Consider the following 25,182-nt stretch of genomic DNA (forward strand, 5'->3'; position numbering starts at 1 on the left):
AAATTCCAGCAGGTGATGCTCAAGGACATCACTGCTGATAAGTGGTTGTGAGCTGCTCTTGTAAGGTACAAAATCACAGAGCTGTGCAGGTTTTCTGTCCAGGTCCTTCTGTCCTTGGACATATTAACATGGTCTCTGCCAAGTCAATACTGTAGCTGTAGGGAGCAATGGGAACTATATGGTAATTAAGATACATATAATAATATCAGAAACCAAGTTTTTCTCTTTTAATTAAAATAAAAAAGAAAAGTTATTCCTATGCTCTTCTTGCCAAATGACAAGTTGAAGACCATTCAGAAGGTGCATTGACTAAAATCCTGGTGTGCTGAGTCTCTCCTCCTAAGAGGAGGAGGTAAAAGGGAATCCAATACAGGACAGATTAGAAAATGTAATGATGATCATTGGACTCAGGTGAATCAAGGGCATTGCCTCTCATCTAGATGGATGTGATTTTCTCAAGAAGATATCTAAAATATACAAGATTGCTCTATTCATCCTTAGCATTGTGTTTGCAATCAGCTTAATTGTCAGGGCATGAGATCAGAAGGAGGTTTGATAAACATGATGACATTAGCGCATCTGAACATAAACAGATCCACAGAAGTCACTGTGCATTTCAGCTCCATGTGCAAGTCCCATGCATTTCATCAGCTTGCTTCCCTTGGATTGTAGAAGAATAGGTCATTAGCAAGAAATTGCAGAGGAAATCCTCTTTTCTACTATTTTAATGATGAAAGTGTCTTGTTCCATTCAAATTACAGGTGTTTCTGGATAAATTTTTCAAAGAGTGTCCCAGGAACTTAGATCACTAGGGAAATGGTGTCAACTTAAGAGCTGTTTCCCAGAAGAAAAGAGTATCTAGAGGAATGAGGGATGATAGGATGGAGCCTTTCTGAATCTGAAGGAAATTGCATAGGTCACTTACCAGTAAGCAGACCACCAACTGTTTGCCAAAAGTCTTGGAGAGCAGGCAGCAGCACGTGGCCCCCACAGATGTCACCACACAGCACAGCACAGCACAGCGGGTGCCCCAGCCATGGCCCTAAGAAAGGCCCAGCTAAAACACTGAGCAGCTGGAACCTGGTAAGATGAAGCCCTGTTTGTAGAGGTAGGAGCTGCAGAAGGAGAAAACAGAGGCTTGGGGCTCATTCCTGGGGTCTCTAAGAACTTCAGGTCTGAAGGAACTACAGGAACCTGCTGCCAGCCTCCTTAGCCCAGCCCTGTCTTGGCCTGGGGGGCAGTCCCTTCAAAAGTAAGTTCACGTTGAAGATGCAGCCAGCAGAGACCAGGAGGAGGTGAAGAGGGGGCACAGGTTGACATCAGGAAGCCCACCAGCCTGAATATATTTTTACTTAAAGTAAAATCTCTTCATTAGATCTGATACCATTTGTAGTTTTAGGGATTCTAAGTTTGTATTAAAGCTTCTGCGTTGTCACAAAATTAGACTCTCTGTGATGATATTTTTAACTCTTATTTCCACTGCATAGTTCACCACTCACAGCCCATGCATTTTCTCCACGTTCACTGATTGCTTTGCATAAGCTCCCCCAGCCCCAGGTCAGCCGCTCAGATTCTATAAATGAGCACTTTGCAATATGAACTGAGCAGTATTGTGTAGTCAGAGGAGCAAGATGATCTCAAAGATGCAGGTCCTCATGTCCTTGCTCCTCTGATTTCTGGTGAGAAATTTAAAAGTGCCCCAATATCTTCAGAACAATATCTTTGAAGAATTGAGAAATGATTTTAAGATGGAAGGACCATAATGCCTGTTTTCAAAATGACCGATTTATGTGCTGTTATTTAATTATTTAATTGGAAAGCATTAGAAAGCACATATTAAATGATGCATTTAATCTGTCTCTGATAAAGTGGTAGGAATGTGTGTCATTGTTCATTCTGATGCGGGGTCCAGTGGTGATATTGAGAGGATCCAGTCTCCAGCCTCCATGGCTGTGTCTCCAGGAGACACCATCACCATCAGCTGCAAGTGCAGGCAGTCTTTGCAGAAGCAGACTGGTACCAGCAGAAACCAGGTCAGGCTCCTAAACTGCTCATCTATTACGCATCAGCCCAAGCATCTGGAGTCCCTGTTCGATTCAGTGGCAGAGGTTCTGGAACAGATTTCACTCTCACCATCACCAAGCTGCAGGTAGGAGATGGAGGACATTATCACTGTCAGCAGAATAGCAGCCTTCCTCCCACAGAGCTTCAGCCTCCAGCACAAACCCCCTCCCCTGGCTGCCTATAGGTGATTCCTTGCTGCACCAGCTGTTTCCTCTCCCCACAGCTCTGAGCATGCATACTTCCTCTACCTGCCCAAGACACAGTGTCTCCTGACTCATTCCTTAGAGGGTTTGCAATCCCAGTGCAACGTTAAGAACTTGGCCTTTTCTTCAGAAGCTCAATAAGATTCAGTGCTGATTTCCTGCTGATTTTAGCAGGAAGCCCATATAGGAGCTATCCTTCCAGATTCAAATGGGACTCTGGTGAACCAACCCACCACAGAACATAATGACTCTCAGTCTTTTTGAGAAAGAGCACCCATATCTTGCCAGGAACCCTAAATATGCTCTTGGAAGCCTGCCAAGCACTTCCTACTGTCCCCCTCCATTAAGTGTGTGGCACAGGATTAGTTAATTGCCTGACTTCACATTCTCCTAGACCAATTTTCCCTATCCCAGGGAATTTAGGTAAATCAGTCTGCCTTAGCAGATTCACCTCTCACCTATTCCTAGTTTTGCCTCAAGCTAACTGGTATGCTCAAAAAGTGGGGTCCATACATTTGAACCCACATTCATCAGACCCCTCAGCACCCTACATCAGAACCCTCCAAATCTTGTAGTTTTTCTGAGGCTGGTGGGGTTCAAGGAGCACCGGGTTGGGGGCATGAGGGTTTACAGAATGCTGCAGCTTCCTGCCCTAAGGGTGGGATTTGCCTTCTCACAGCTCCACAAGCACCAGAAACCTGTGGTTTTACCTTGACACTTTTTTCATCACACACTCTCCAGATTGATGTCCAGAAGCCTCCTGCTTTGTGGGTTCCCCAAAACACCTCACTCAGGCACGATTTTATCCCCACAAGCTATTTTCTTTGTAGGAGAGATAATGTGGGTGCACTTATGTTGACCTGCCTGTCTGCTGTGGGATTTTCATAAATGCCTTTAATCGTGGTGAGAATTTTTTTTTCTATTCCTATCTTTTGAAGTGTTTTTATTAAAAAAAAGATGCTGTATTTTTGTCAAATGCTTTTTCTGCATCAATATAAATGATCATGTGATTTTTTTCTTTTGATCTGCTAATGTAGTGTATTAATTATTTTTTTATATTGACACATCCTTTCATACCACAGATGAAACCCAGTTGATCACAGTCTAAAATTGATTTGATCTGCTGCTGAGTATGTTTTGCACATATTTTGTTGAGGATTTTAGCATGCAGTTCATTAAAGAGTTTGGTCAGTGGTTTCTTTTCTGGTGACATCTTTAAGTAGTTTGGGTATTCAGGTTATGTTATCATAAAATGACTTAGATAGACAATGTTCCCTCCACATGTATTTTTGGGAAGACTTTAAGTAGGATTGCTATTAGTTCTTTCTGGAATGCTTGATAGAATTCAACTGTGAAGCCATCTGATCCTGGGCTTTTCCTGGTTGGAAGGTTTTTGAAGACTAATTCAATATTGTTACTTGTGATTGGTACATTGAGTTCATCAATTTATTCTTTGGTCAATGTAGGTTGCTTATTTGTTTCTAGAAGTGTGTCCATTTCATTTAATTTAGCCATCTTGTTGGCATATATTTTTTCAAAGTATCGTCTTATAATATATTTTTCCTGTGGAATCAGTGGTGATATCTCCTCTCTCATTTTTTATTTTATTTTATTTTATTTTATTTTATTTTTTTAAGGTTTTTAAAGTAACATTTATTTTTTTTCAAACTTTTAATTGTGCAATATAGAAAACTGAAAAGCACAAGAAGCAAAGAACACAAAAGTCATCCAGAATCACAAGCAGTTTAGTTTGACATAACCTTTAGGTCCTGTGTGTGTATAGACACAACGGAGCATACATTTTTATCTAGTCAAGATCTCACAGAATGTATCATGCTTTATCACACATCATGAATATTTACCAACTCACAGCCCCAAAGCCATGAGATATTGTGATGACCAAGAATATATGACACCATCTCAGCGGGAAAAAAATGTATTCCTTTCTTGGGGACAAAAATATCAACAGGCCTCTATAGATACTGGCAGAATTACAAATACTGTGCTCCCTTAATAATGCTCAAGTTAAAGTGAGACAAAAGCAAGAGTACAATAAGTATAATGCTTCTAAGAAAATTCATTATCAGATCTATATTGAATTATTAGCAAGAACATATGTTTCTATTAAATTAACAATGTTTTCCTATGGTATAGCCAAGAGATGCTCACACACTGTTAGCTTCAAATGGAAATATGAACACATCTGCATATACCCCTCCCCCTGCCCTTCTGCAGCCAATTTAATGAACAAGTCCTGGTGCATACTGCTCAGAGGTGGTTTAACAATTCCACGTCAAAAATGCTTCTATTAACTAAAAAAAAAAAAAAAAAGATATTTATAAATTCATTAATTCACTAGCTCTACATTTTATCATACATTGTCACCTCAAGATATCTAAAAAGCTTAGATGTGAAGTAAAGTATGAACCATATCTGCAATTAACACAGGTATTTTTACCAAAAAATGTACTTATAGAACTATGGTTATAATCTACAACTGTCTTCTAGATATAGAGTACTACCAAGGAGCCCTTCCCTTTGCCCTTCCTCATCTTCCTCACCCACCATTTCAAGGTGGATGGACAGAGGTCACTCCCAGAAGACAGTACATCCTAAAACTAACACAAGAACCTTTATATAGGGATTATTTTACTACCTCTATTTTTTACATACTTTGGACATTAGGTCTTGTCCTGTAATACACAGTAATAACTAAAATGCCTAGAGAACAATGGTCAGACAATCTGAACTTGTCTCACAACTCACAGGCAAAGAACCTTCCCTGGGCACTTCCTTCCCTGCCCCCACCACCACCCCATCAGCATCCTGCTCCAAGACATCTAGTTTAACAATCCCATTCCCCAAATAGTCATTCCTACATATTAACAGAAAACATATCTGAAGTATTGTTTTACACTTTCTACTTTAACATGTTGTTTACTTCTAAACATCTAGAAAGACTAGCTGTTTCAAGCAAGGACTTAAGCTTGTCCACAATACACACAGTAGCACTGAATAAACCGCACACATAATAAAGGATATAACCCAAAAATGTCTTCTTAAAAGAACATTCCGGCCTATAATCCTTCCCCTTCTGACCTCTATCAACTTAGTGGTTTGCATTTGCAATGCTTAGAGGGGATTTTTTTTTTTGAACAATTTTGCTTTCACAAATTTAATTCTGTCGTTTTCAACAGTCTTCCCTATGAATTTTAACAAAAAAAAAAAAGTACAAAATGCATTAGTTTACTAACTCTACTTCTGTAATACACTGGCAACCTCTTTAACATCTAGAAAGACTAGATGATATAACATTAGGACTAGTTTGTCCATTATATACACTATTTACACAGAAAAGTAAAAGAAAATGCACAGAACACAGATGATGGTTTATCTTATCTAACTACAGACTTACTGCCTTAGAGCACTTGGCACTTCCTTCCCCCTCCTCCCTGAAACAGCACATAGTATGTAACTGCTGTGGAGGTGCTGTAACCACTCCATTTCCAAAAGATCTTTCATATGAAATTTAACAAAACAATATCTACAATGTTATTTCACTACCTCTACTTTTAACATACTTTGTGCACTTCTAAACATCTAGAAAGTCTAGATGTTTCAAATAAGGACTTAATTCGTCCACTATATAAGACCACCACAGTGGTCTTATATATTTAAGATACTACAAGACAAAATCTTCCAGCCAAGAATCTTATATCCAGCAAGACTGCCTTTCAAAAATGAGATTAGAATATTCACAGGTAAACAGAAACTGAAAGAATTTCTAAGCAAGAGACCAGATTTTCAGGAAATACTAAAGGGTGTGTTAGAGTCTGAAAAGAAAAGACAGGAGAGAGGGGCCTGGAAGACAGTCTAAAAAAGATTATATCAATAAAAGTAACTAAAAGTATCAAAAGAGTGGTGGAAATAAAATATGACAGATGAAACTCAAATAGTCAGGAATAAACTTAACCAATGATGTAAAGCACTTGTATTCAGAAAACTGCAACTCAATGTTAAAAAATATCAAAAAAAGGCCTAAATAACTGAAAGAATATTCCATGCTCAGGTACTGGAAGACTAAATATCATTAAGATGTCAAGTCTACTCAGATTGATATACAGATTCAATGCAATCCTGATAAAAATCCACTAGCATTTCTTTTAAAAATTGAAAACACAATTATCGAATTTATTTGGAAGTGTAAGGGGTCCTGAATAGCCAGAAACATCTTAAAAAGGTAAAATAAACACTCATTTCCAGACTTTAAATTATTTTACCTAGTTATAGTGATAAAAAAAAAAAAAAAGCATGGTACTGGCATAAAGACAGACATGTAGACCAATGGAATAAATTTGATGGTTCAGAAACAGACCTTTGCATGTATGGTCAAGAGATTTTTGACTAGCCTGACAAACCCACACAGCTCAAGCAGAACAGTCCATTCAATAAATGGTGTTGAAAGAACTGGATATCCATAGCCAAAAAAAGGAAAGAGGACCCCTATCTCACAGCTTATCTAAAAATTAACTCAAGGGAAACGGACTTTGGCCCAGTGGTTAGGGTGTCCGTCTACCACATGGGAGGTCCAAGGTTCAAGCCCCGGGCCTCCTTGACCCGTGTGGAGCTGGCCCATGCGCAGTGCTGATGCGCGCAAGGAGTGCCCTGCCACGCAGGGGTGTCCCCCACGTAGGGCAGCCCCACGCGCAAGGAGTGCACCGGTATGGAGAGCCGAGCCCAGCACGAAGGCCCAGCACGAAGGAGGGAGCAGCATGCTGAGGAATGGCGTCGCCCACACTTCCCGAGCCACTGACTACAACAGAAGCGGACAAAGAAACAAGACGCAGCAAAAAGACACAGAAAACAGACAACCGGGGGAGGGGAGGGGAATTAAATAAATAAAAATAAATTTAAAAAAAAATTAACTCAAAATGAATCAAAAAACTTAAAAATAAAAGCAAGAACCCTAACATTTCTACAAGAAATTGTAGGAAAGTATATTCAGGACTTGGAGGTAGGTGGTGGATTCTTTAAGGAGATAAGAGGAGGACTGAGATGGACTGATGATGGTTAATGTATGTAGAAGTTTTAATTAGCTTTCCTGTAAAAGTGTGGAAATGTATAGCGTGGATGGTAACACACAGTGAGTAAAAGCTAGTTTATAAATGGGAATGTGGCTGAAAATGGTAGTCTAGATATGAAATGCCAAATAACAGAATGCTTGGGAATAATCTAGGAACTGAATAGCACAGTAAACAAGGAGGTGTATGAGAATTGTGTTTGATGGTACGGATGCAAGAGTGTCCTTTGTGAGCTAGAGCAAATGTATATTACTACTGCAAGGTGTTGGGAATGTGGAGAAGCCCTGAAAAAATACAACTGGAGTGACCTATAGACTGTGGTTAGCAGTAATAATATATTCTTGCATCTATGCCAAAGATGTACTGTGTTGATAATGGGGCAGTATGGAAAATGTGTGCCAAATGTACACTATGGACATGGTAACAATCAGATACTATCCTGTCTACAACAAACGTTCAGATAGAGGGGTGTTGTTTGGGAATTCTGCACTCATGCATGATTGTTTTATAAGTTTACAACTTCTGCCATAAAAATATACTTAAAAAATAATAGGGAATGTAAGATAAGACTATAAGATTTTGACAATAATCTTTCATAATTGTAACAAACGTCTCATGAAAATGGAAGGTGTTGGTGGAAGGTTGATGTATGGGATCCCTGTATGATGTTACACATATCTGCTTTGTAACTTCACAATTTTTACCATACTTATTGTTTATGAATGTTCATATATAAATGATAAAAGATAATACTAGGGTGGGTTGGGGGAAAAATACTTGGTTAGTAGCAGCATTTTGACAATTCTCTTTAATCATAAGTTTAAAATGCTTAACAACAATTCAAGGTATTGGTGGAAGGGTGAGGTACAAGAGTCCTGTATGATACTATATATGTTTGCTTTGTAAATTCACAACTATTATTATATACTTACTGTTTATGTATATTTATGTATGAGTGATATACTTCAATACATTAAAAAAAAATGTTTTTTTAAAACATGGGACCCACTGAGTCCATCACTCTCCTTTCTGAGGAATCCAGATGGAAGGAGGCTATTTGGAGAGTCAGGCAAGCTAAAATTATAGATTGAGAGAATGGATAATAAACACATGAGCCATCCATATGCTGCTTACAAGAGACCTACCTTAGACTCAGGGATACAAACCAGCTGAAAGTAAAAGGTTGGAAAAAGATACTCCATGCAAATAGTTAACCAAAAAAGAGCAGGGATAACTATACTATATTGGACGAAACAGACTTTAAGTGAAAAAAAGCTATGAGACAGAGAAGGCCATTATATAATAATAAAAAGGACAATTCACTAGGAAGATGTATTTATGCACCTAACCAGGGTACCCCATAATACAAAAGACAAACTGGCAAAATTGAAGGGAGAAACAGACTTCTGTACAATAATCACTGGAGTCTCTTAACACACCACTCACATCATGAAATAGAAAAACTAGACAGAAGATCAACAAAGAAACAGAGAACTTAAAAAATAATAAACGAGTTGGACCTAACAGACACACAGAATGCTGCATCCAAATGCAGTGGGTTATATATTCTTCTCATGGGCCCATGGATCCTTCACCAGCATACACCACGTTCAGGGCATGATGTAGTGCATCAATAAATATAAAATGATTGAAATTATACAAAGCACCTTCTTAGGTCATAATGGAATGAAACTGAACATCAATAATAGACAGGAAAAAGGTAAATTTGCGGTGGGTCAAAGAAGAAATTGCAAGTGAAATCAGTGAATGTATTGAGACAAATGAAAACGAGAATACAAATTACCAAAATTTACGGAAATGCCTATATTAAAAAAGAAGAAAGAGCTAAACTCAAAGACTTAACTGAACACCTAGAGAAATTAGAAAAAAGGACAGCAAACCAATCCTCAAAGCAAGCAGAAGGAAAGAAATAATAAAGATTATAGCAGAAATAAATGAAATTGAGATCAACAACAGAAAAATAAGAGAAAATTAAAACCAAAAGTGGTTCTTTGAGAAGATCAGTAAAATTGACAAATCACTAGCAAGAGTAACAAAGGAGAAAAAAAAGAAGCAAATAAACACAATCAGAAATGAAATGAAGGAACTAATGACTAACCCCACAGAAATGAAAAGAATCAAAAGAGGATATTATGAGGAACAATCTAGACAACCTAGAAATGGGCAAATTCCTAGAAATGCACAACCTACACTGAAATACAAGAACTATAAGAAATATAAGAACTTAAGAAACCAATCGCATTTAAAAAGACTGACTCCATCATCAAAAATCTCCCGAAAAAGAAAAACTCAGGACCAGATGACTTCAGAGATGAATTCTACCAAGCATTTTGAAAATAATTAACACCAATCCTGTTTAAACTCTTACAAAAGGATGAAGAGGGAAAATTATCCAACACTTTTTATGAAGCCAAAATCACCCTAATACCAAAGCCAGATAAAGACACTACAAGGAAAGAACAGTACAGAACAATCTCTCTAATCAACATAGAGATGCAAAAATTGTCAACAAAATATTGGTAAATTGAATCCAGCAGCATTATCAAAGACTTATACACCAACATCAAGACCAAGTGGGATTTATTCCTGGTATGCAAAGGTAGCTCAACATAAGAAAATCAATCAATGTAATACACCACATTAACAAGTTGAAGGGGAAAAAAACACACATTCATCACAATCAACACAGAAAAGGCATTTGACAAAATCCAGCATTCTTTCTTGATTAAAAAAAACCACTGCAAAAGATAAGAAAGAAGGAAATGTCTACAGTATGATAAAAGGCGTATATGAAAAACCCATACTGTGCTCAGTGGGGAAATGTTGAAAGCTTTCCATCTAAGATCAGGAATAAGACAAGGATGCCTGCTATCACCATTGTTATTCAACATTGTACTAGAAGTTCTAGCTAGAGCAATTAGGGAGGGAAAAAAAATTGAAGGCATCCAGATAGGAAAAGAGGAAGTAAAACTTACACTATTTGCAGATGACATGATCCTATATTTAGAAATTTCTAAAAAGTCTAAAACAAAGCTATTGGAGCTAATAAATGAGTTCAGCAAAGCACAGAATACAAGATCAACATGCAGAAATCAGTGTTTTTGTACACTAGTACTGCACAATCTGAGGAAAAATCAGGGGGAAAATTCTATTTACAATAGCAACAACATCAAATATGTAGGTATCAGTTTAAGCAAAGAAGTACAGGGCCTGTATGGGGAAAAACTACAAACCAGTGGTAAAAGAAATTTAAAATGACCTAAACAAATGAAATAACATTCCGTGTTCACATCCTGAAAGACTAAATATCGTGAAGATGTCAACCCAACCTAAACTGATTTACAGACTCAATGGAATACCAGTCAAAATTCCAACAGCCTACTTTACAGAAATAGAAAAGGCAATTACCAAATTCATTTGGAAGGGAATGTGCACCTGAATAGCCAAAAGCATTCTAAAAAAGAAGAGCAAGATGGGAGGGATTTCACTGCCAGACCCTGAAACATATTACAAAACCACAGTGGTCAAAACAGCATGGCACTGGCATAAAGAGAGACTCATCGATCAGTGGAATAGAAGTTAGAGTCCAGAAATAAACCCTCACCTCTACAGTCAACTAGTTTTGACACACCTACCAAGTTCATGTTAACAGGAAAAAGTCTCTTCAATAAACGGTGCTGGAAGAACTGGATATCTACAACCAAAAGAATGAAACAGGACCCCTATCCCATATCCAATACAAGAATCAACTCAAAATGGATCAGAGACCTAAATATAAAAGTAAGGACCATAAAAACTACTTGAAGAAAATGTAAGGAAACATCTTAAAGACCTTGTGCGACATGGTGCTTATACCCAAAGCACACAGAACAAAAGAAAAAATAGATAAATGGGACCTCCTCAGAATTAAACACCTGTGCACCTCAAAGGACTTTGTCAAAAGGGTGAAAAGGCAGCTGCCTCAGCAGAAGGAAATACTTGGAGATCATATGTCCTATAAGGGTTTAATATCCATGATATATAAAAAGATGTTACAACTCAATAATAAAAAAGCAAATGACTCAATTAAAAAATGGGCAAGACATGAATATACATTTGTCCAAAGAAGAAATACAAATGGCAAGAAAACACATGAAAAAAATTTCAACATGAGTAATGATTAGAGAAATGCAAATCATAAGTATAATGAGATATCATTTCACACCTTTCAGAATGGCCACTATTAAAAAGTCAGAGACCTACAAATGTTGGAGAGGATGTGGAGAGACAGGAACACTTATTCACTGTTGGTGGGAATGTAGAATGGTGCAGCCACTGTGGAGGGAGGACTGCTGGGCAGTTCCTAAGGAAGTTGAATATAGATTTGCCAGTGACCCAGCAATATCACTATGAGGTATACATACAGAAGAGCTGAAAGCAGTGATACAAATAGACATCTGCACAACTGTGTTCACAAGTGGTGCTACTTACGATTGCCAAAAGCTGGAAACAACCCAGGTGTCCATTAACTGATGAATGGATAAAGTGTGATACATTCCCATGATGGAATATTATGCAGCTGTAAGAGGAAATGAAGTCATAAAACATTTGACAACATGGATGAACCTGGAGGACATTATGTTGAGTGAAGCAAGCCAGACACAAAAGGACAAATACTGTAAGACTGCTTTACTATCAACTAAATATATTGTATAACATACTGTATGATTCCACTTATATAAAATGTAAATACAAATCAATTTATAGAAGGGGAAAAAAAAAAGTATTTGTGCAATAGCCAAAAATGGGAGCTATGAACTATCAGGGGAAACACAGAGGAGAGGTGATGGATTTTTATTATTATAATAATGAAAATGCTTTAACAATGATTAAGGTGATGAATGCACAACTATCTGCTAAATAACAATGATTGTTAAAAAAAAACAACAATGATCGTGTACTTTGGATGAAAAGTAGGCTTTGTTGATATGTATCAATAAAATTGATTTTTTTTAAAAAAATGACAAACAGCACTTAAAAATGGGAAAATATGTAAATACACTCTCACCAAAGAAGCAACATTCAATTCTTTACATCACTAGGAAAATACAAATTAAAATCTGCTATGAGTTATCATATAGACATACTAAAATGGCTAAAATCAAAAAAGATAATACCAACTGTTAAAGAAGTTGAGGAAAACCTAGAGCCCTCATACATTTCTGGTGAGAATGCCAAATGGTGCTGCCACTTTGGGAAACATTGTGTCAGTTTCTTAAAAATATAAACTTACCATAATCGCTCCTAATTCCACTCCGAGAAATCTATCCAAGACAAATCAAATCAGCCAAAACTGGAAAAAAACACAAATGCCTATCAACTGGTGCTTGGGTAACAAAAGGTTAGGGTACATCCAAAGTAGGTTTGCTGCTTTAACTATGTAATTTCATGAAATCAATTTTCACAGAATAAACAAGTTATCCGTGCCTGGAAAAATGCCAAAGACTGAACCAAGCCCTCGAGGGCCCGCCACCCACGGGCCGCCCCCAAGGGCAGCCCTGCACCCCGCCTTGGCCCCAAACCGGGTAGGGGGGCGCAGGACGGGCGGCGGCGCCACGCACAGCACTGCGGAACCCCGGGCGCCCCCGCGCCCCGCAAGGAGCAGGAGCTTCCCCGGCGGCGCGTGCGGGGGCTCCCTCGGGCAGCGCGGGGAGGGCCGCTCGCCCCTTTTCCGCGCCCCGCGCGCGCCCCCAGGGCCACCCGCGCTGCCCGCCTGCCCCTCCCGCCGCCAGGCTGGGTTCGCAGACGCCCTGGGCCGCGGAGCCGGGCGCAGGCGGGCGCAGGCGGGCGTCCGAGGTGCGGGACCGCGCGCGTGCTCCCCTCAGGGGCCTGGTCTCGACGTTCGCCGCCCGCCCGCCTGCGCCGCGAGCCAGATAACACGCCCCTCCCCGCACGCGTGGGGCCGCGCGGCGTCTCCGCCGGGAACGAGCACCAGGTGAGCGCGGTCGGCGCCGGACACCAGAGCTCCGAGAGGGGGCGCCACCGCGCCGCGAGCGGGGCGGGGCCTGAGCGGCCGGGGGCGGGGCCGAGCGGCAGGGGCGGGGCTGGCTCGGTCACGCCCCTGCCAGAAGCCCCGCCCCCGCCGCCGCTCCACGGGGACCCTCTGTCACTCCAGGCCCCTCCACGCTCTGGTACAGCGCGGAATCCGGTGGGACCGCTACCTGCCCCCTCCAGGGGCCGAGCGTCCCCCCACCCTCAGACCTGGCCCGCGCCTGGCATCCACGCGGATCCCCTTGGTCAGGACTGGGGACGCCTCCCAGGAAGGACTGCTGGCCTCTCCGGTGTTTCTTTTTTTTAATTTTTAGAATTTTCTCTATTTTTTTTTTTAATGTTACATTAAAAAAAATTAGATCCCCTTATACCCCCACCCCCCTTACCCCACTCCTCCCACCTCAACAACCTCTTTCATCATCATAGCACATTCATTGCATTTGGTGAATACATTTTGGAGCACTACTGCACCACATGTACAGTGGTTTACATTGTAATTTACACTCTCCCCCAGTCCACCCAGTGGGCCATGCCCAGCATCCGTCCCTGCAGCACCACCCAGGACAACTCCAAGTACTGAAAATGCCCCCACGTCACATTTCTTCTTCCCTCTCCCTCCCTCAGCAGCTACCATGGCCACTTTCTCCACATCGGTGCTACAATTTCTTCCATTACTAATCACAGTAGTTGCACAGTAGAATATCAGTAAGTCCACTCAATCCATCCTCTATTTCTCCATCCTGTGGACCCTGGGGTGGTTATGTCCACTCCACCTCTTTGAGATAAATATTCTTCTATGTAATAGACTGAAGCTAAGATTGCAGCACGGCAAAGTGGAGTAGAAGGTGCCCTGGGTGGGGTAGAGTGGGGAGTCTCATTGTAAGCAGATGGTTACTGATTCCTTTTCAACTAACAGGTCATGATTCTAGGACCCAATATGATAAAAATAGTGAAATTGGATAGAATTATTGTAGTTTCTCGAAGTACACAGGAATTTTAAAGTGGAAATCTTAAAGGGAAATTAAGGCCTATGAAATGCTACGTTTATAAGTGAATTGACACTTGGAATACTTTAGAGCAATACTTGAAACAAACTGTCTGTAATTCATCTTTTAGGACTTGCGTAATCACTCCAAACAGATTATTCCTGTAGTGTCAGAAACCTATCATAATTATAATTCTCTTTGGTGCTTGAAAGGAACAGTTTCTTTCTACTATATCTTTCATCTACAAAATTCTGAGATGTCACCTTCTGATGGTAGAGTTCCATGCCATCCAAAAGGAGAAGGTGTGCCTACCAAAGAAATAAGCCACAAAAATCCTGACTGGTTCCTGTCCAAGAAATAGGTTTCTCTACTTCTAAATATGGCTAAAAGCTAGGGTATTAAGTTAAACAAGCATTTTCAACACAGACATACTACCAGTATGGTAGTCTTCATTACTAGAACCAGTTAAATCTTTTTTTTTTTTTCTGTTCTAGTACAGAACCTGGTCGGAGGGTTTTTCTCCTAGCTCACTTAAGCCTCCCCTCTTCTACTAGTGCCTTTGCAGGGTCCTCTCTGACCACATGAACCTTCCCTGCCATTCTTTATGTACCATTTCTCCCCTCCTCCCTGCTCTAGGTGAACCACTACCACAGAATTTGCTCCACTCTGAACTGCTTCGGCCAACTGATTGGCCTGCACTTGATTGCCTCCAGTAGCAGGGAGCTCACTACCCTTCAGGTGACCTTCTCCATCTGTACCCAGTTCAGTGTATTTGGAATGGTTCTTTCACAATGAGCTGAAATCTCTTCTCTGTTCTATAACTCCCCAGCACTTGTCCCGCTTCTGCCTTGGGACTACCTAGAACTCGCCTAACTCCTCTTCCACATGAGAGGCCTTAAACTACCTGAGGACGTGCTTGTGAATCTCCCCCGCTGCAGGCTGTGCACCCTCCAGGGACCCAGAAGTTAGAGTTGGGTGGTGGTGTGGCCTCCTGCCTTGGGTCAGGGCTGCTGTGTGAAAAGTGCCAGGGTCCTGTCACCCCAGCTCAGCGTCAGAGGCCCAGGCCCAGAGGCACCCGACATCCCCTGTGTGGGGTGCTCTCAGTCACACCACTGCTTTGACCTCAGCTTTGTCTCCTGTCCAATGGGGTAAAGACAGGTGGGAAGATGCTTTGGAAAGGTGAAAACACTGCACCAAAGAGCATGGGGGAACCAGCACCAGTGCCAGTAGATGAAAGAGCGGACAAAGAAGATGTGGTATGTCTAGACATACAATGGAATAGTAGCCTGCCATGAAAAGGAATGCAATTCTGATGCACGGAACAAGATGAAGAACCTGGAAGACATTATGCTGAGTGAAATAGGCCAGACACAAAAGGACGAATATAGTGTGACTTCACTTATAAGAAATAAGCAAATTCTTAGAAACAGAAAGCCTATCAGGGGTTACCAGGGACTGGGAAGGGGGAAATGGGGAGTGATTGTTGAATGGGTGCAGAGTTTCTGCTTGGGGAGATGGGAAAGTGCTGGTGACGGATGCTGGGGATGAGAACACAATATCTAGATGGTAATTAATGCCACTGAATTATACACAGGAAAGTGGTTAAAATGGGAAATTTTGTGATGTATATATGTCACTGCAATAAAAATGAAAAAACAAAACAAAACAAAACAGTAGAGCGATTGACTTCATCATACCCACATTTCACCCTTCCCTCAGATCTGCTTTGTCACCAAGGGTTTCCACACTGAAGTAATTCTGCACTGATCCTCATTGCCACCTATGACACATTGACTTTCTCCTAATTTGCCAGGAACAGAAAGAGAGAGCAGCAAACCCGATGCCCATTTTACAGGGGAGCAAACTGAGGCTCTGAGCCCACAGTCAAATCATCACAAGGCCAGAAGCTGAACCCAGACCATCTGGCTCCAAATTCAGGATGCGTAAATCCCAGGGCCTCAGCGACCCAGGGAGGCAGTGGCGGGAAGGGCGAGGAAAGCGTCTGTGCTGGGAAGTCCAAGGGTCGCGGGGGGCCCAAGGCCCGTAGTTCAGCTGGCTTAAAGCTGACTGGTGGGTGGGCCGAGGGCACGTGGAGCAGGGCGACGGGGCACATGCCCGGGCACCTGCTTCTCTCACCTGCCTGCTCTTTTGATCGGTGGCTGGTGGGTGCAAAGCTGGTGGGGTGTCCCCTCTCAATGCCTCTTTCTCTTCTTCCTTGGAATCTGCCCAGGGAAAGTCACCTGAGTTCCTGTTTCAATTTCCCTCAGGCACTGATATTTCCTGGGGTGGTGGGATGTGGCCCGTGGGTACCTAGCATCTGAGAGGCCTCGTTTCCTGCCGTGGGCACCCCGGTACTTGCTCCCTGTCGCTTGTTTGTCCTCTTAACTCAATATCAGCCTCATTTTAGTGGCTGAGTCAGAGACTTGCAGCCTATGAGGTGGAAGGCTTTTGCTGTTGCTGTTGAAACCAAGGCTCACATTGGGGAACAGAGGAGGGGTAGTGCCAGACCGGAAGGGGTCAGACCCCCCATCCCTCCAACGTTCCCTCTCAGCCCCTCCCCAGCTCCCACCCAGCACTCAGCCCCTCAACCCCTCAGCACATTCCCTGAGTGTGCCTTTGCCCCCTCTGTGACATCTTTTTCCTCCCCTCACTTTTCTGCCTGATTTATTCTTCAACACTTGGCCCAGTGTCACCTGCTCCAGGAAGCCTTCCAGGATTGCCTCCCCATTCGGCCCCACTCCCTAAGCTGAGAGATGCACCCCTCTCTTCCTAAATTACTAGACCAGTGTGGCCTCTGGTGGAAAACTTGTTACTTTCACACCAGGACTCAGGCACTTGTCCTCGGCCAGCCCTTATCCCCCAGGCCACCTCTCCCCCCGGCCAATGCTTCCTGGTGCTGTGGCCCTCATCACTCGCTGGGGCATATCTGCTTCTTGGCCCTCCCTGACTTGTGAGCTCCTTAAAGGCTGAGCCTTTTTTTAAATTTTTATTTTATTTTTTAATTATCTTTTTAAAAAGTTAATAGAGCACACAAAATGTTACATTAAACAACACAAGAGGTTCCCAGATACCCCACTCCCCACCCACACCCCAACCATTTTTCTAATTGTATTTTGTGAGGATACATAGATCACAAAAAATGTTACATTAAAATATAAGAGGTTCCCATCTACCACCCCCCACTCCTCCCACATCAACAACCTCTTTCATCATTGTGGCACTTTCATTTAATTTGGTGAATACAATTTGGAGCACTGCTGCACCACATGGATAATAGTTTACATTGTAGTTTACACTCACCCCCAGTCCATTCAGAGGCTTATGGCAGGAAATATAATGTTCAGCATCTGTCCTTGCAATATCATTTAGGACAATTCCAGGTCCCAAAAATGCCCACACATCACATCTCTTCCTCCCTCTCTCTGCCCTCAGCAACTACCATGGCCACTTTTTCCACATCAATGCTACAATTTCTTCCATTACTAATCACAATAGTTCTATAGTAGAATATCAGTGAGTCCACTCTAATGAGGAATATTTTAATGAGGAATATTTTATTCCTCCAACCGGTGGGCCCTGGGATGGTGATGGTCACTCCACCTCCATATTGAGAGGGGGCTTAGATTCCACATGGATGGTAGATGCAATTCTCCTGCTTGAAGTTGTAGGCACTCTCGGTTCCCTGGTGTGGTGCTGACCATTTTCACCTCCATTTTAGCTGACCTCGACAAGGCCAACAAACCAGAGAGTAGGAGTTGCAACTCTGCTGAGGCTCAGGGCCCAGCTGTCACATGGCCAGTCCAGAGGTTCAGGTCTCCTGAGTATACTCCAACCCTAGCACCAACCACACGATCAGTAAAAGTAACGGAAGAGGCATGTGTAGAAAGTTCACATCTGAGTCCAACTCCGTAACATTCAGGAACACAAATTCCAAAGCAGGGCCCACTGATATGGCACTGAACTCCAGAGCCATCTGCCATGACCATAGAACCTGTGGGTCTCCATAGCCCTTGGGTGAACCAGTACCTGGGGTTGTATCCACTTTGGCTGTCTCTAGTGTCCTGCTGAGGTGTGCATAAGTGCACCCCTCTGATGACCTCCTGAATCTTTTTTGAAGACTCGTTGAATCTTAAACCTTTTAATTTTTTAACAGCCTTATTCAGCTATAATTCACCTACCATACAATTCTCCCATTTAAAGTGTACAATTTAACAGTTTCCATATATTTATCACAGCTTCAGAACATTTTCATCACCTCAGAAAGAAACTCTGTACCCATTAGCTATCACCCCCTGACTCTCCCAACTTCCCTTAGTCCCTGGAAGCCACAAATCTACTTTTTGTGTCTATAGATTTCCCTATTCTGGATATTCATAACAATGGAATCATACAATATTTGCCCTTTTGTGTCTGGTTTCTTTCACCTGATGTAATGTTTTCCACCCATGTCATGGCATGTACCAATTCTTCCTTCCTTTTTATGGACAAATAATATTCCATCGTATGCCTATATCACATTTTGTTTATCCATCATCGGTTGATATACATTTGTGCTGTTTCTACCTCTTGACTATTGTGACTGAGGCTACTAGGAGCGTTTGTTTTGTGTGGACAAATAGTCTCATTTCTCTTGGGTAGATATGGAGGAGTGAATTGCTGGAGTGTATGGTAACTCTGTGTTGAATTGTTTGAGGAACCACCAAACTGTCTTCCAAAGCAGCTGCACCACTTTACATTCCCACCAGCAGTGTATCAGGCTTCCAGTGTCCCCACTTCCTTGCCAATACTCATCATCAGTCTTCTCTATTGTAGTCATCCTAGTGGGTGGCATGTGGCGAGCCTTAAACTTTCCATTTACTGGAAAGTGAAACCTGGTGGGGGGAGCTCGAGCCCCGAGGCAGACACAAGTTCTTCCAGCCCTGCTCGGGGGACTTGGGGCAAGGTTTTATCACACTGCTCAGCCCCATCGTTCTCTCCTGTGGCATGCAGTAAGGGTAGGTGGTTTAAGAAAAACAAAAACAACAACAAATAAAAATAAAGAGTAGGTGGTTGACAAGTCCCCAACTGATGAATAGATAAACAAAATGTGGTGTATACATACAATGGAATACTCTGCTGCTGTAAGAAGAAATGAAATTGGGACACAAGTGATAACATGGGTGAACCTTGAAGACATTATGCTGAGTGAAATAAGCCAGACACAAAAGGACAAATATTGTGTGGTCTTGCTAATATGAACTAAATATGAAGAACAAATGCATGGAGTTAAAACCTAGAGTATAGGTTATTAGGAGATATGAGGAGGGCTGAGAAGGTGTACTGATCCTTAATATATGTAGAAGTTTTAATTAACTTGACTGTAAAAGTGCGGAAATGGATAGAGTTGATGGTAACACATTATAGTGAGTAGAACTAATAACACAGCTGGTTTATAAATGGGGTTGTGGCTGAAAAGGGTAAGCTGGGGATGTAAATGTCAATTGAAAGAAAGCTAGAGAATAATCTAAACACACAGAGGTGGATAATACTGGTTAATAGTACAAATATAAGAATGTCCTTCTACGAACTAGAACAAATGTACACCACTATTGCAAGATGTGGAGAAGCAGTGGGAAAATACAATTAATGTAACCTATGGACTATAGTTAACAGCAATTCTGTAATATTCTTGCATCAGTGTCAAAGATGTACTGTGCCAATAATAGGGGGTATGGAAAAATATGCCAAATATATGCCGTAGACCATAGTTGGAGGTAATAGTCTGATATTATCTCATAATCTGTAACAAATATTCCACAACAAAGCAGTGTGTTGGTGGAGGGGTGTTGTATGGGCATTCCACACATGTGCATGATTGCTTTGTAAGTGTACAACTTCTCTAATGAAACTATAGTTTTTAAAAAAAGAGTAGGTGGTTGAAATAATGGAGGAGAAAAGGCCCTAAAGGACATATGAAAATATTGGAATATAGACTGGAAGTTTTATATTGACACTAAAGTTCTTGAACTTGATAAATCTGTACTTAAAGTGGTTACATAATCCTCCCTCTTAGGAACCATACATGGGAGTGTTATCTGTTCAGGAAACATGATGTAACAACCTCTCAAATATTTAGAAAATAAACAGATAGTTGGACTGATGATAGATAGCTAAATAGACCAATAAAGCGAATGAAACAAAATGTTAAAATTGTGGCTCTGGATATGGGGTGGGGGAAAGGGGCAAATTGGAGTTCTTTAGGTTGATTTTGTATTATTTTTGCAACTGTCTTCTTAGTTTGAAATTATGTCAAAATAAAAAGTTTAAGGGAGAACAAAAAAGAGTGAGTGGTTTTTGAGAGGTGGTGAACATGCAGTTCTTAGCACAGACGCTGGCATTCAGAGGGTGCTCATAAGCGCAGCTGACACCAGAGCTCCCACGATGACCACAGGCGCCACAGCCCGTGCAGGGCCACGGATCGAGGGGGTGGGGGTGCTGTGCCCCATGGGGGATGCGCCGGGGCCTGCGCTCAGGAGGCAGGGGAGGGGGCCCCTGGCCAGAGCCCCTTCTAGAGGGCTCTTGTCTCCTTTTTGAGACTCAGCATATGTGCACCTCCTCCTGCTGGTTTGAATTAGAAGGCGGCTGGTGCCTTCTGGAACACCCAGGGAGAAAGGTCATTTTTGGAGGTCAGTCTTCTGCTGGAAGAGCCCCTGTCCTGGCCTGGCAATCCAGAGCACAACAGCCTGGCGGCACAGTCAGAGCCTTCGCCTTGGGGTGTGCCCTCCGCCCGCCTCCTCCCCCTCCCCCGGCTGTCCCCTGGGCCTGGTGCACACTGGGTGGGAGCCGAGACAAGGAGCCTCTGGCTGTCTGAGCTCAGCGGGCAGCAGTGCCTTGGTGGACCCAGGTCTGACTCAACTCCCAGCTGGCAGAAGCCTGGGTGCCTGGCAGCGCAGAGGGGGGACCCTCTGGAGAAGGGGGTGGGGAGGCACCGGGAAGGAAGGGGCCAGCAGGAAGGTGGCAACAGGTGGTGGGACACTGAACTTGGACAAGAAGGGTGGGGTTACTGCTTTTTTTTTTTTTTTTTTAGGTACCAGGGTCAGGAATTGATCTCAGACCTCGAATGTGGGAAGCTGACACTCAACCACTGAGTTATACCAGCTCCCCTGAGTTGGTTTTGTTTTTGTTTTTAGGAGGTACCTGGGATGGAACTCGGGACCTCGTACATGGGAGGCAGGCGCCCAACCGCTCCAGCCACATCCGCTCGCCTGCTTTCATTTCACAGATGAGAAGCCCAGGCTTGAGCACCACCAGGAATGGGTGGCCTGAGGGCAGGAAGCCCAGGTGGGCTTGCTCCTCACGCTGCGGACGGGAGCAACAGTGCTTCAGGAGCTGACATTCAGGGCACCCACGGGAGAGGTTTAAATACCATTGTCGTCGCTGGTTTCCTCGCCAGGCCTCGCCCTTCCCCACCTCCCGAACCCGAGCAGCCAGGGGAGGGCTTGGGCTGGGCCACCAGCAGTCAGGGCCTGGTGACTGACTCGAGGCCGGCAGGCGCGCCCGAGGCCCCCTCAGAGGGGCGGCGGCTGTCAGGGCCTGGGGTGCTGGGGCGCCCTAAGGCCTGTGCAGCACCCAGCCAGCCCGAGGCGCTTCCTCTTCACTTTCCCCGACTGTGCGCGGCTTCTCAGCGCCTTCTGCCCCGCGAGGACCCCCGGGTGGGCGCTGGGCGCAGCCGGCACCCGCGCCACAACCAGCTGGCGTTTCCCGGGACCCACCGGGTGGGAGCCTCAGCCCCTCACAGCAGTGGGGTGGGGTTTGGGGGACCCGTCCTAAATGAGGTCACTCCTTGTTCGCCCCAGGGTCGTTGGGGAGATGAAGCGCGGGCGCGGGGCCGTGGGCGCCGGAGCAGGGCTGGCCTGTGTGTGCTCAACACCCGCCATTTCAGTGATTCGCGTTCCCAGCTTGGCCGTGGCCCCCCTGGGCCGGAATCCCTTCTCTGTTCCTGTGGTCTTTTCAACCCCTGCCCCTCCTGTTAAAAAGAAAGCCGCACCTGTAACAAAACTAAAGCGACCCGAGTGTGGAGGAAAAAAAGACTTTTATGAACCATCTTGCAACAGGCGCACTACCTGGATAAAATGACCAACGCACCAAACGGCAAGAAATGCTGAGGCCTATACCCTCCACCTAGCACGCAGGGCCCTCCCTGGTCCCAGCCTCTCCGCGTGGTCTAACTAAGCTCCGCGTCCCGCCTCAGTCCCACACCCGCAGGCTGGGGCCTCGGCACCGCCTTCACAGCTTTTCGTATTTGGCGCCATCTTCACTACTGGCCCCGTCCCTTTCTCACCACTGGCCCCGCCCCCTCCTCACCATTGGTCCCGCCCCTCCTCACCATTGGCCCTTCTCTCCACTGGCCCCGCCCCCAACACTCACCATTGGCCCGTCTCACCACTGGCCCCGCCCCCGACACTCACCATTGGCCCCCCTCATTTTGGCGCCACTTTTCAAATTCCCTGCACGCCGAAGCCGCCGGAAGCCCTTTCCCTCCCTCTTCAGCGCAGAGCGGCTCCAGCTTCCGCTTTGAGGAAATTAAACGCCACCCTTTCCCACTCTCCCCGAGGTCCATCCTGAACCCCACCTTCTCTCCAGAAGCCTGCCTGAACCTCCCCAGCCCCGGGAAGGCCCTGTGCAGTCATCTCTTAGGCACTTGGAAATTTTTTTTCCCCTTCAGGGGCTGAATTTTTTTCTTTTCTTTTAAAGACTGGAAGAAGAGACTCCCGCAGGATGACGAGGCTGCCGGGGGTGGTGAGTTACAGATGATGGGGGCTCTCATTTCCCACCGTGCGTGTGTACCCACCTTTCCTGCACAGTGCGTCATTAAAGTTAGCTGGAAGAGAATTCCAGGTAAATGCTGCTGTAAAGAGGAGGCTGCTGCGGCAAAGGCGGGAAAATGCTGAAAGCGGGTGCTGGGCCTGGGTGGGGGTATGGAGTCCTCTGTGTGTGTGTGTGGGGGGGGGGGGGGGTTGTATTGTTTTTGCCACAGTACGTAAGTGTGAAATTATTTTAAAAATAGAGTGTTTAAGAAATTGAATGCATCCAGTACATTAAAAAAAAAGGTGTTAGAATGGAAACAATCTGAAGAGCCTGCTCCCCGCGCTGGCGGCGTTCCTCACGCTGGGCCGCCTGGGCCCCCCTGGCCTCATCCCGGGCTCCCCGTCTCCTCCTGCCCCGCGCCCACCACGTCCCTCCGCAGAGCTCCTCACCCCTACCCCGGGCTCACCGCTGCCTGTCGCCGGGGGTCCAGCTGCTGTCCAGGCGCAGCCCTGTCCCCGCTCCCGGGGCCCCCTGCCCGCAGGACGCCCCTTCTCCGCGGGGCTGCAGGGTCTCAGGGGAGGGAGGACTCAGAAACCCCGTTCTTGCTCCTCGGGAAGGCGCTTCTTCGTCGTCACGACGGCAGCCCCGGCCTTGAGCTCCCACCTGCTCAGCCCTTTACCTGGATGGGTCACGTGACACCCCAGCCCCCCAGAGCCAAGGCGCTAGGAAGTGCATCTTGCCCGGGGGTGGGGGAGGCTGCCTGGACGAGGAGAGGCACACCTACTGGGTGTCCCAGGAAGGCACACCACCTCCCCCTCCTCAGTTTCCCCCTCTGTACAGGGGCCGGACACCTGCTCCCTCCAGGTAGTTGTAAGGATCAAACAAGACCACTGGGCATTTTGTCAAGTGCAAACAGCTGCTGGAATGGCGGGGCAGAATCACTGCTTGATGGAGGAGGGATCCAAGGCCATCTAGGGGCGGGACAGGGTCATGGGAATTTTAATAATTCCCTTTTGCACTTGCTCTCCAAGGATAAGAGGGAAGGAAAGAAGAGCGCGGTAGCCGCAGGTCCTACCCAGGCCGTGTCCTCTCCTTGGGGTGCTCTCCCACTCTGCCTGCCTCACTCCCACCCACTCTTCAGGCTTCTGCTGCAAGGTCAGCCCTGCAGGGCAGGCTCCCCGGCTCCCAGCCCAGGCTGGTGCCTGAGAGGCTGGCGGAGCCTCTGACCCTGCGCATTGCACCCATGAAACAACTAACCCTGTAATTAGGGAGCTCGAGCCTGCCTCTCCTGCTGGGCCGCATCTTGCTCCGGCTGTCGCCTCAGGGCCAGAGCTGGCAGGTGGGTCTCCTTGAAGGCTCCCTGACTGACCTCCACATTTCAGGTAGCCCTGATCCCTCACCCAAACTCACCCCACCTGTGCTGGCAGCCGCTCTGGGTCCAGCTGGGGTTGCTAATTGTCCTGAGGTTTTAGTAGCATCTGGGGCTGGGCTTTAAGCCTGATGGAGTCCATGTCCCAGCAGTGCTGCCTTTTGGCTTGTGATGTTGGGAAAGTTACTTAACTGCTCTGTGCCTTGCTGTGAAAACAGATAATAATAGCTCCTTCCTCACTGGTGCCACTGGTGTGAGGACTACATGAGTTAGAGATGATGATGAGGAGGATTGTAATTATTATGGCTGCAGGAATGACTGAAAGGGTTCTTCCTCCTAATTAATATCTTTGTCCTTCCAGCAGTGGCCAAGGTCTCACCTGGGTTGGAAAGGCCAGGGCTGGGAGCCAGGGACTCCATCTCCCCTGCTAAGCAGATGACTAACACTGGCAGCAGTCATATTTCCTAATTTGCTGCCTGATGGTGGTGTGCGAGAAGATCAAATCAAGGAATAAAGGCACGCCATTCTCCCCACAAGTATTTATTGTGCACCTACCGGGGAGAGCCAAGCAGGGAGCAGGACCCCTGTCCTGCAGGAATGCACAGCAAAGTCACAAAGTGTGCAAGTGTCTTGTAAACAAG

At 44.7% G+C, this 25,182-nt stretch overlaps 1 long non-coding RNA gene across 1 annotated transcript; it reads right to left on the reverse strand.

The window, feature by feature from the left end:
• Positions 1–1,798: 1,798 nt before the first annotated feature.
• LOC131274035 (uncharacterized) lies at positions 1,799–12,772 on the reverse strand. The gene is made up of 3 exons (XR_009181239.2): positions 12,642–12,772; positions 11,840–11,927; positions 1,799–2,143 (listed from the first exon to the last, which is right to left on the reverse strand). It is a non-coding gene; the product is annotated as an uncharacterized lncRNA (long non-coding RNA).
• Positions 12,773–25,182: the final 12,410 nt, after the last annotated feature.

Source organism: Dasypus novemcinctus, chromosome 17, assembly GCF_030445035.2.
Source record: "Dasypus novemcinctus isolate mDasNov1 chromosome 17, mDasNov1.1.hap2, whole genome shotgun sequence".
In the NCBI taxonomy this organism is placed as follows: Eukaryota; Metazoa; Chordata; class Mammalia; order Cingulata; family Dasypodidae; genus Dasypus; species Dasypus novemcinctus.